This window comes from Tursiops truncatus, chromosome 15 (assembly GCF_011762595.2).
Source record: "Tursiops truncatus isolate mTurTru1 chromosome 15, mTurTru1.mat.Y, whole genome shotgun sequence".
Lineage (NCBI taxonomy): Eukaryota > Metazoa > Chordata > Mammalia > Artiodactyla > Delphinidae > Tursiops > Tursiops truncatus.
The window spans coordinates 82,068,430-82,080,497 of NC_047048.1; the positions used below are offsets into that span (position 1 = coordinate 82,068,430).

The following is a 12,068-nucleotide window of genomic DNA, read 5'->3' on the forward strand; positions in this document are numbered from 1 at the left end:
ACCTGAACGCCTGTCTGGCTCTACGTGTGCCCTTCGGGGTTCAGTGTGGTTGGCAAGACGGGCATTAAGGAAATAAACATACGATTCCCTGCTGTGCTGAATGCCATGAAGGAAAAGAGCAAACTGTACCAAGAGAAATGGCAGCGAAACTGGCCCGACGTGGTCTGGGGTGGCGTAGGTGGGTTTTAGGCTTCCCGCGGGACCCCTAAAGCATCGACCATGAGTTAGGGGCACACTGGGAAGGGCCGATAGGGACGAGTGCACATACACAGGCTACACGTGCGGAGCTGAGCTCGGTGGAGAAAGAACAAAGACAAAGAGACCCACCTATTCGTTCTACACAAATTTATTAGGCACCTACTTTGTGCCACGCGTGGAGACAGAAGCTGGAGAGCGTAACAGTCCGCGTGGCGGAGCTGGCCGTCACCTTGGGGCTCGGTCTAGAAGAAGTAGAAGGCGTGGGCAACAAACAAGCACCCAGCAAAGGAACCGAGACGAGAGGGGCTGTGACGCTCAGCGAGGGCTGGACGGTCAGGGGGCTTCCCAAGGGTGGGGAGGACTGGCCAGGCCAGGTGGGCAGCCAGGGTGAGAGCGAGGAAGACCCCCAGGAGGGGAGGAACAGGCCAGGTGCAGGCTGAAGAGCATCGGGGGCCTTTGGGGAGCTGCAGATGCTCAAGACCAAGGTTGGCATGGCTTTTGCGTTCCAGGCGGTGGGGAGACACCAGAGGCCTGGAGCAGCGGAAAAGCAGGCGGGCTTGCATCTCGATGCCCACTGGCCACCACGGGGCGGCTGACCGCGTTGGGGCCTCCCTGGGGGGAGCAGGCAGACAACGTGGCCGGGCCGGCCTTTCCCTCGTCCGAGGGCCCACGTCCCGCCGCCTGAGCACACAGCCTGTGGGTGCAGCACTCCTAGAGCCTTCAGGAAAGCCTCCGCCCAACCCTCTGAACCAAGCACAACAGGATTGGGGGGGGCCCTCCGGAAGGGTCCTTCACGGTCACTTCCCACAGGGCTGTGCCTGATGCCCCCTCCCGGCCCTGCCAACACCAGGGCCCAGACGGACTTGGACCTCCCTGTCCGCACCCCAAGTTCTCACACGATCATGGACCAAAGACCACGCCCCAGCCGTTCAACACGCACGTGGAAACCTGCCTCCCAACCGCCCGCTTCCCCTCCCAGTTCGAAGGCAGCACCGTTTACTTTGAAGAAACAGCCTTCGAACGTGGGCTCGGCAGCAGCCTCAGGGCACCCTGGAAAGGAAGAGAAGCGGATCGCGGCTCTGCCACCGTCTCACGCATAACGGCAGCCTCGACATTTCACTTCTGAAGGCTTTTCTCGGAAGGTTCTGTTGCTGCCTTGATTTGAGTGGCGGGCCGCGCCAACGATGTCGTCCTGCGTGTGGACCCGAGGAGAGCCGTGATGACGCCTCCCCCGCCCAGCCAGTGCCAAGGCGAAGGAGACCCCCGCGCAGTACCGAACAAAAGCTGCAAATCAAAACGGGGCTGGCAGCTCACCGCGAAGCCAAGCAAAAGGCCCGTCCTTCGTGGCCCCAGGAAGCCCTCCTTGGCCCACGCTCCCGTGTCCCGCCCACCCCACAGGCCGGCCTCCACGATGGGTCCACGCGACTGAACGTGGGGGCTCTCGGCTGATGGGGCTGGACATCCTGCCTGGGGACAGTCGCTGTGGCCTAAAGAGAGTTAGAGACCCGCAAATGTGGCCAGAGCTGGAGGGGGGAGCCTGGTGCGGCCAGGACGGGAGTGATGCCCGGGGCTCTGTGGGGCGGGGAGCTCTGCCCTCCAGGGTGTTGCTTGGGGGCCGGAAGGCCACAGATCTGAGCAGCCCAGCGCCCCGGACACACAGGGACGGAGGGACAAGCCCGTGGCTACCTCAGCCAAGGTCACTACATCCAACAGGCTCGTTTACTATGCAGCAGTACAAAGTGTTTGCTCTAGGGCTGTGCCGCTGTTAATTTTTTATTTTATTTTTATTTTTAAACAGATGGTCTATAGTTTCCTGCTTATCAGCTGATACGGCCTGGCAATAAGCTGGTACAGTAAATCCTCTTGTCTCAGGTGGCTACGGGCCGTGGGGTGGCCACCATGAATTAATCAGACCATGTTAAAGAAGTCCCATAGTGAACCTAAGGTCAGCTGTGACAAGGTATTTCTAAGAGGCAACTTGCTGGGCCTTTATTCAAAGCTAGACGTGACCCAACTCTAACCTGCAGATCATGCAACATGGAAACCCTTAAGAACAGGCAGGTTCTGGTGGAGGGTGAAGACCACGCCTTACCTCCCGAGACTGTGCATAAAATTCTGTTTTCTTAGCAAACCTTTCCTTCAGAGGGCGAGCTTAGACTCCCATCAAGGAGGGGCTGAAGCACTGAGGTTTCAAATCAAGGAGGTGGCATTATGGAGGTTGAGGGGTACCACACAGTCGTGTCGGGGCTTCAGAGGGGGGACACCGCTGCTGACGGCTCCAAGGACGCTCGAGAGCAGAAAGGCTTGGGGTAGAGAGAGAGAGGAAAGGGGGCAGAGGGTTAACAGGGTGTAGGCAGCCCCCATGCACACCCCACAACGCCCCAAGGACACACTCGGACAGACCTTTGACTTGGTGTCCTTCTTCTAATGGCCAAAACAGCCCTCAGGGCAACGTATATTTACGGGCAATCTTTAGGCTGTCGTCCGCTGCTGATTTAAGGGAGAAGCGGTCATGGTTTTGAAAATGGGGCCCCTTTTCAGATGAAGGGGAGCAGGTTGTTAATGAAGTGGGTTGAGTCGAGATCCCCCAGGCCTTTTTTGTGATCTTAGACAAATCACCTGCCTGGAGTTGACTCCTTCGGGGCCCTAGCCAGGCTCAGAAGAGCTTCTCTGAAGCCCGTCCAGTTGGCCGGAGGCACGGGGGGCGGTGCCCTACCGTGTGGCGCTCGGGATGGAATGACAGAGCTGGTGGAAACCGTGGTCCCTGCACCCAACCATGGTACGGACAGGGAAAGCCACGCGGGTCGTGTCACTTACCTGTGACCACACAGCCAGGTTCAAGAGCAGGTCCAGGAGGTGTCCAGGGTGCGGGGGCCGCGGGAGCCCCACCCCCGGTGTCTCCTGAGAAAGGGGCACGGCCAGCTGGGTTACTGCAGCTGCGCCATCTGCTGGCGGGGGCCTGGGGCACTTTGTGCCAAGGCTCGGGCCCCCGGGAAGGTCAATCACCCAGGGAGAGCAGGACGCCGGGTGGGGCTCCAGTGGGAGCCTGGGGGTGTCCCAGAGACCCCTTCAGAGTGGACCCGCAACACCAGACACCCACGCAGCCCACCCAGCCTGCTGTTCCCGTCAGGGGACTGGAGAAGCGGCTCCCAAGCACTGACCCTCTCTCCAGCATCGCTTTCCTCACTGGTCCAAAAACCCCAGAAAACCCCTGTAACACCCTGGCAAGAGGATGAAGATGGGTGGCCCCTTCAGAAGGGGACCGGTGGGAGGGAGGCATTGCCGGAGGCTGGGTCACCGTGCACACTGGTTTCGCCAGTCTCGGCCATCTCCCCAACGAGGACAACCTCCCCACCACGTGGGCTCCAGGCCAGAAGGAACCAGCTCCGAGGACAGGCTGAGCCCAAGGGCTGAGGAAGGGCCCAGATGTACCAGGGACCCTCTTCTAAACTGTCAAAAACAAGGACCCAGAGGGAAAGCCGCCCTGAGACTGGCCTTGGCAAGCAGACCCCAGCCACCCCAAGTCACCTCTGACCCCTCTCATGCGCCCACCAGCCGTGCTGTGAGCCCCCCAGATCATCTCAGACACTCTCCCCGCCAACTGGTGGCTCCGGCCAGGCCTCATCTGGACTGACTGGTCCCCCGCTGCTCCTTCCTGCCTCCGACGATCTCCTCCGCGGTAGCAGGAGGCTTTGTTTTTTCCTTTTGGCTGCCCTGGGTCTTCACTGAGGCACGCAGGGCTCTCTAGTTGCAGTGCGCAGGCTTCTCTATTTGTGGCGTGTGGGCTCAGCAGTTATGGAGCTCAGGCTTAGTTGCCCTGCGGCATGGAGGATCCTCCCGGACCAGGGATTGAACCCACGTCCCCTGTGTTGGAAGGCGGATTCTTAACCGCTGCGCCACCAGGGAGGTCACAGCAGGGGGACTTTAGGAGGCGTGGGTTCAGACCACGGCTTAGACCCCTCAGCCTGCTGCCCTCCTCTCACGCCCGCCCCCCCACTTCCTGCAGCCAAGCTGGACTCTGCTGTCCCTACGGCCCATGGCCAGCTCTGCCCACGCCAGAGCCTTTCCCCAGCTTGTGACCCAGCAGGCTCCTGACTCAGTCCAAGCTCCATCTCAGACCCCTCCCTGGAGCCCCCTCATGCCCTGAGAGGCATTCAAAGGCAGCAGCTTGGAGAGTGAGCTCTGGAGCCTGACCCACCACCTGACTTCCAATCTAGGCTCCCCCATTTGCCAGCTGTACAGCCGCAGGCAAGTTACTTGACCTCTCTGTGCCTCCGCTTCCCCGTAAGGTTACAAGACTAAGTGAATGAATGTATTCTCCTCGTGTCTGGGAGAGGGCAGGCACCACGAGACACATCAAACTAAGGGAAACAAACAAATCAGGAGTAGGGCTGCTCCACAAAAAGACCGAGCGTGGGGCAGGCCGTGTGCTGGCAGCCAACCCAGCGCTTCTCCCACAGGAGGAACGGGAGAGGAGGGGCCTCCGACTAAGCGCCCACGGAGGTGGCCCCGAAGGCCCAGCCGCAGGCATGGCTGCCGTGGCTCCTTCCCAGGGGCCTGGACAAGCAACAGAGAAGTCTGACCCGCAGAGGACAAGGAGGAAACTCTGCACAGGAACAGGAATGAACTCAAGGGCTGCCCGCCGCCCGCCAAGGGCCCCAGGGGCCCCAAGAGAACCCCACCCCCAGCCCGGCCCCCTCCGCTTCTCCTTCCCCTGTGTCCAGGAGCCACACCCAGGTTTCGGCCCTGCCCTGGCCTCCTCAGCACCTTCCTGAGCCCCCGCCTGGCCACAGCCGAGAGGCCCAGAGACACACAAATGCCGGTGTAGCCGCGGTAACTGCCCTGACCCTGTGGAGTGTCTGTTCAGGCTACGAAGCGGCCATGGGGAGAAAACTGGGCCACCTCGCTGGCCCCATGGGCCTGGCCGAGGCCTGGTGAGGGGCTCGCTGCCCCCTTCCGTTACCTGCTCCTCCCCAGGCTGGGCCACTCAGGGCTTGTCCATGAGCCCAGGTCTCCCAGCCCAATGTCACGGCAAAGTCAAGGAGGCCCCGGCCAGCAGCTCAGAGGCTAATTCTGATGGCCCTCGTTCCTTCTGAGATAATAATAGCTCCACTTTACTGCCGCAGGACAAGTGAAAATGCCTACAGAGGCCAGGCCCTGCTCGCCTTGAGTGACGGAGCCAGGTGACGGTGCGGTGGCGGATGTGAGGCTCGCCGACAGGGGGCGGCCACCCCCTCAGCTTCGGGGGCCTGTGGATGGCGGGCCCCAGACACCCAGAGGCTCCCTTAGGCCAAGAGAAGTCAAATCTCCAAAGCTTTGGTCAGATCGCCTACTACCAAAATGCTGGCGGCTATCAGAAGTCGGACCTAAAAACATCTGTGCAGTCGAGACACAACCCGTCCCTGGGTGGGCTCAGGCCCGGGGGCAGCTTCCACCGCCACTCTGGGGTGGCGGGTGTGCACCGATGAGGTTTTGCTGTTGACGGTAACAGCGACGCTTAGCGGCTTGGTCTCCCAGAGCCCCGGGCCTTCTGGGGGAGGGAGGAAGCGCCCGGGCAGATGAGCCGTCGCCCAGGGGCGTGGGGTGGACCAGGGTAGGCCTGGTGCTCTGGTCTGTTTGACACCCAAAACCAGGGGCCTGAACCACAGGCTGCATCCGCATCCCGTCCCTCTGAGCTGGGGGCTCAGTCCTGCCAACCTCCCACCTCCAGACCTGTCCTGGGCACGTTCCCTGGCCCCTGCACCTGCTCTGCATCCTCACCTGCCCTCCTCTGCCTGCCAGGGCCTACCACTCACTCACAGGACCCTCCTGCTACCTCTTCACATGCTGGGCTTCTTCCCAGACACTAATCCTGCCCAGCTCTCCCGACCAAATCTAGCTATGGTGAAGTGGTGTCCTCCAAATCCCCCTGCCCCTCTACCCTGCTGCCGACTGGGCTTCCATTTGTCCTGGGACATTTAAAAATATCTGTCCAGCCTTGGCATATAGAACCCAATACCCCCAGCTGTCTGAATACCGGGGCCTCACTCGGCCAGCACATGCCTCCGCTTCCAGTAAACGCGTCAGCTGACCCAGAACACGGGGTCGGCCGAGCCCTCCGTCCCCATCCCGCCACTCTTCGCTTGGCTCCTGCATCGAGTGTATTGCCAGCTCGAGCCCATTCCTGGCCCTACAAGGAGAAGACAGGCGCGGGCTGGGGGCCTCTGAGCCATCTGCGTGCCCGTGACACGGAGCACATGCCGGGAGCATGGTGTGATGTCTGCCACAGCTGTCCCCCTCTCCCTGGCTTCCAACCCCGATGGGCCCCGTGGCCCTTGTATTAATATAGCACAAAGAGGACCGGCAGCTGGCCGTGGCAAAATCTTTCCACACGGACGGTGACAACTGACATCACACTGATTTGGGGCCCGTATGTTCCAAACGGGCATTCTTTTAGAAAGACCATGGCTGCAACCTGCCTCGTCACTGGAAATGTGTCCACCTTTGCTTTGGGAACTGGGGACATCTCCAGTGAGCAATCGGGGGGCCTTTCAAAGGGAACCCAAACGATGGGGGGTGGCTCTAGGAGCCTCCTGGGGCTCACAGCAGCAAGGGTCCCCTCCCCTGGCGAGGCTCCCCTCGGTCTGTGCAGTGATTAAACGCCCCGTGGGGAAGAGGCAGGGAAAGCAGGGCCCGTGACCTTGACACGCTCTCCCCAGGGGCGTAGGAGGAGGGCGGCTTCAACAGACCCCAAAAGAACTCAGGAAGAGTGGGAGCAATGAGATGATTTCTGGGATTTAGACACTTCAAAGGCCGCTGGAGAAAAGGCTGGGGGTGACAAGGGAAGCAGGGCGCCAGGGCTTATGCCACGCAGCTGTGCTGGGGCCCTGGACCTCAGCTCCACCTGCCTCATCGTTGCCTCGGAGCGCTTGGAAATTCCCATTGCAACTTTACAAATACACATGTGAAAACAATATTCAGCAAAAGTTTGCTGAGGGCCTAGCGCGCACCGGAACTCTCCGGGCACCGGTCAGTCTGTACAAGCAGCAGAGAAGCGAGCAGGCCCTGGCAGTCCACAGCACGACGGGTCCACTCCCTGCACGCCCTGGACTGGTGTCAGATGTCCCTTCCACCGATGCCGACCTTTTAAATTTAGTGTTTAAAAATCCTACAATGAGCCCTGTAACCCTCCAGCCGACCCAAGGAAGCGCAATCGGTAACCTTATGGACTAGAACCCCCTGCTCCCCTGCCCTGCCCACCTTCTCTGCATAGGCAACAAAGATGTCAGCTGGAGTTTATTGTGTGCTTATCGTGAACATCACTGCGGTTTCCTCGTGCATATACTGCTTGCTTTTGAACTTTATGAAACGCGGATCCTACCACGTCTGAATATGGACTTTCAGGCACGGGCTCTTTTCTGGCATTTTCTGGCAGCCAGTCGAGAACAGAGAGCACGATGGAAGGAAAGACCCCACTGCCCCACGGAATTCCCGGAAAAGCCCCGAAGGAGAGGAGTGGCCGTGGCTCTGAGGGGAGAGGGCGGCCCTGCGAGAAGCCGGGCGGGAAGGAAGAGGGGCCCGAGCCCGAGTGGCCGCTGCTTGCAGCGCGGCTCTGCCGAGGCCAAGGGCACAGGGTGAAGCCTCCCGGAGAAGCGTGTTTCTTGGCTGTGTCTGCAAACAAAAACATGCGAAGTGACGGCAAATGTCACGGTAAAGGCAGAGCGAGACAACTACATCTGTCGATTTATTATTAGAAGGCAAATGTCATGGAAAGAAAATCCGCCCCGAGCCATTCGGTCCTGTTGAAACTCCACAGGGTGCAGCTGGCTGGAACCAGAATCCTTCCCACCACGCCTCCGCTAGGAGCGGCCTTACTCCATACTGGGGTCAACTCTAATTTGTCCCCTTTGATGGCAAAAAGTCACTGGAGAGGGAGACAGGAAGACCACCTGTCTTCACAGCCTCCCTGGGGTCCACGTGAGTATGTGTCTCGGAGAAGAGGGCGCTGGACTAGATCCAGGCGGTGGCCGAGGCGATTCTGAGGGGCACGAGGCAACAGAGGGGCTGTCCGTTTTAGAGCTACTCGCTGATCTTGGCGTGTATTTAAAAAATACTCAGCCAGAAGCTAAGTGACGCTGATATAATTTTCCTTTAAAACCAAACTCATTTACGAGAAGAAAGCAAGTCGGTTTAAAGAAAACTATTACGTGCTTAGAGGATGCGGATATGGCAAAAATCGTGAAGGTAGAACAGAAATAAGCAAACTCAGAGCACAAATGATCTCGATGTTTCTAAGAGGCTGTAAATTTTCTCTAACTTCTAAGGTACTGTTGAGCTCAGAAAGTTCCGACTATGTTCTCTGCCTAAAAACGGCCATTGCACACAGCAGGCCGGCCGCCCAGCCTGGACTGAGCCTTCTCTGCTCGAGGCCCTGTGCTTCGGGGCGTTTCCACGGCTCTGCCAGCCCAGAGCCCGCCCCCCTACCCACTGCAGCTGCTACCAAAGGAAGCCCCAACAAGGGGGGTCGCTGGGCTCAGCTCGCGGTCATGAACCCCAAGGAGCCCCTGGAGAAGCTCCTGTTTCTCCTCTCCTGAGTTTGTTCTTTTCCCCAAGTTTCCACAATGACTTCAGAAAGAAACACAGATGAACAAATGTCACTCTTCGTGTAGGCAGTTCACCCAACTTAACAGGTGCTCTCAATGGCAGACCTTGCTCTCATCACATACAAGTCTATTTTAAAAATACTTCAAATGGGAACTGACTCTTTTAAACATGTTAAAAATAATTATATTATTGTTCACTGTATTACCTCATTTATTTATTTGTAGTGTCACATTATTAATAACAGTATTATTATTATTAAGGAAAAGCCAGGTGCCTATACAGCCCAGTTTGCCAGGGAAGTCCTGCTTTACCTGTCATCCCAGTATCCCCCCGCAGTTAGCACTGCCTTGCACACTCAAATGTGTCCCGGTTGGCTGACAAATGATTAGGTCACCCTAGTTATGCACCATGACTAACTTGTCTATGTCTGCAGTGAGTAGGGTGGGAAGCAGGGGGAGGACAGAGACCTGGATTTCAAAGGCTGGAGGGCATTCTTTAAATTGTGGCCATTCCCAACTTAAACTGTCTAGATCTGGGATTAGGACAGGAGGTCTACCGCTCAGGTTCAAAACAATCCAGCGATGAGGGCTGCAATCAACAGAGCGCAGCAGAGCTCTCCACCCCGAGGTAGTGGTGTGAACGGGGCTGTTTCTAAAAGAGCTCAGTTACCTTCAGGAAGAACTAAAAGTGGCCTCGACCCCAGCACACCTGGCCTCTCTCTTCTCAGATCTTTCAGTGAGGTTTCCCGCCCCTTGCCTTCGTGGCAGATCTCTGAAACGAACTTCACTGAAGTTCAACGTTTTTTCTTGACTGGTTAGAGACAAGAATGATGAACCCAAGGTCACAGCCCCAGAGGCCCAGCCCCGAGCCCTCACTCCCAACCCAGGGAGGTCTGGGTTCTCTGGGTCAGAGGAACGGGGTGGTGTTGAGATTGGGGACACATGCACCGCTGGTGGGGACGAACTGGTGGCCTCGTACTGAAGGGTGGCTGAGCCAAAGCCCTGTGTCTACCTGGGACCCAGCAGTCCCACCGCTTGAGATCGACCCGAGAAAAACCCCTGTGAACGCACACATGGAGCAGGTGCCGGGACGGGGGGCAACGCTCTTCCAACAGGGACCAAGCGCACGTCAACAGGGAGGTGACTGTCAGTATCTTCTATTCAGACCAGAGAGGACGGGTGACAATCCAGGAGCCAGGCAGCTTACGGGAACCAGTGCAAAAGGGTCTCTAAGATATGGGGCCAAGTGAAAAGCCACAAGGTGGCATAGATGCTGCTTGTGTTTCTTTTAAAAAGCCATTTTTCTGTGGAAACTAGCCGGTAACCTCAGGGGGATTCGAGAGGTGGGTTATGGAGCCCGCGGCTGGTGGAGGGTCACTAAGGCAGCCTTTAGCCTTAGCTCTAGGTAGGATTTTTAACTTCTTATGTAACGCATCTAATTCCTATGTTCCACGTCTAATTAAACATTAAATTTTTAAAGTAATGGCTGGGAGAAGCTGCTAATATGCCACGGGTCTCATGGAGTAGACATCCTGAGAGAGGGTCCTGAGGAAGATTAACTTGCCTTTCTTGTACCTAATTCCCGTATCTGAGGGACGAGCTTTAGGTAGTAACTGGTGCTTTTGGAGTTGGGTGGGTATTTGAATAACTGGCAGAAAAAGAGAGCGTCGCCAAACAATCTTCGCGTTAACCGCGCCCAAGTCCTTCTCCTGGCTGCCGTGTGGACTTTGCCAGGCTTGATTACTAAGGGCCTGGTATAGTTCTATTTCTAGCTTCCCAACATTTGTAGCCGGCTCTTGCTTTGCTCTTTCTTTAATAAGGAGCCGGCAGAACGTCAGTTCTAAAGTGGATCAAGAAGAGAATGTGAAGCTCTGAACTGTCCATTTGGGTGCTGACAAGAAATAGACCTGGAATCAGGGGGCTGACATCCGAGCCCTTGGCTCGCGTTCAGTGTCTCCGTGAAGGCCCCCAGTTGGCACGGCGAACCAGGCACTGAACCCGGACCACAAAAGATCCCGTCTGAGAGACGGCTTTGCCACTAGCTGGCAGGTCCCACCCGCCTCTGAGCCTGTTTCCTCACCTGTACAGCCAAGAAGCTAAGATTTGATCTCCCAGGTCCCTTCCAGCTCTGGGACGGCTTCTGTCCTCCATCGGGGTGCCCCTCCCTGGTACCCCCCTTAGCACCAGATTCCTTCTGCTCCCACGGCTGCCCTTCCATCGAGCTCCAGACCCATGACCTCTTTCTGCCTAGTCGACTCCTCCTCACACGTGGTCCAAAGGCACTTCTAACTCCACAGGTTAGGGACTTCCCTGAAAGTCCAGTGGTTAGGATTCAGTGCTTCCACTGTGGGGGGCACTGGTTTGATCCCTGGTCGGGGACTAAGAGCCCGCATGCTTCGCAGCACGGCCCAAAAAAAAAAGACCCCAACCCCACAGGTTAGTTAGAATGGCCGCCTCTCACCCCACTCACCCCATCAGAACTCGAGGTCCCACGCCCCCTCGAGCCCAGGGAAAGGCACTGACTTCGGCCAGTTCCGCCAGGTGTCTTCCTTCACCCAGCCAATGCCCCACATCCATGCTGCTGCCAGGCCTTGTTGGTCAACCTCCTAAATAACTCTCAAAGTCGTGCTCCCAGCCACCACCATCTCTCTGCGCCTCAAATTCCAACCCCCTACCCCGTGGCCAGAGAGACTTTTGAAACCGACAACCTGATGACGGCACCTCCCGTCCATCAGGACAGAGGCTTCCCTGTTCAAGACACAATAAAGACCGCGTTTCGTCCTGCCAGGCCAACGAGGCCCTGCGTGGCAGCCCCTGCCCACCCTCCAGACCCAGCTCACTCTGTGCCCCAGTTCCGCTGACCTTCGGCTGGTTCCCCTAACCCGTCATCCTTTTCACTAGAGGGCTCGTGAACGCTATTCCTGACCTTGGAACTGTGCGCCCGACCCCCACCCCACATTCACCCTTCAGTTCACAGCTCAAGTGTGCACATATCATCTTCCCAGGAAAGTATTCCCTGATATGCCCAGATCGAGGGCAGCTTCCTCCGCCATATACTCTGAAAAAAAAAAAAAAAAAAAAAAAAAAGCACGTTTCTTTTCCAGTGCCCTTAGCTCGAGTCGGGCTGTAATGAGAACCTCCTTCACGTGGTGATGCATTGTTTCCAGATCCCCAGCTCCAGGTGGAGAGACAGGGTCAGAGAGAGCTCACCTTCATATCCTGGTGCCTAATACAGAGTATGGCCCATAGTGGGTACTCAGTGCATTTCTGTAGATCAAACTATGGCTT

The 12,068-nt window shown here is 57.4% G+C and overlaps 1 long non-coding RNA gene across 1 annotated transcript in view; it reads right to left on the reverse strand.

The window, feature by feature from the left end:
• Window positions 1-330: 330 nt before the first annotated feature.
• Window positions 331-12,068, reverse strand: part of LOC117308151 (uncharacterized) — a 32,277-nt gene continuing 20,539 nt past the window's right edge. The window contains exon 3 of the long non-coding RNA XR_012326413.1: window positions 331-4,062. This is a non-coding gene — a long non-coding RNA (uncharacterized lncRNA). The remainder of the gene's footprint in view (window positions 4,063-12,068) is intronic.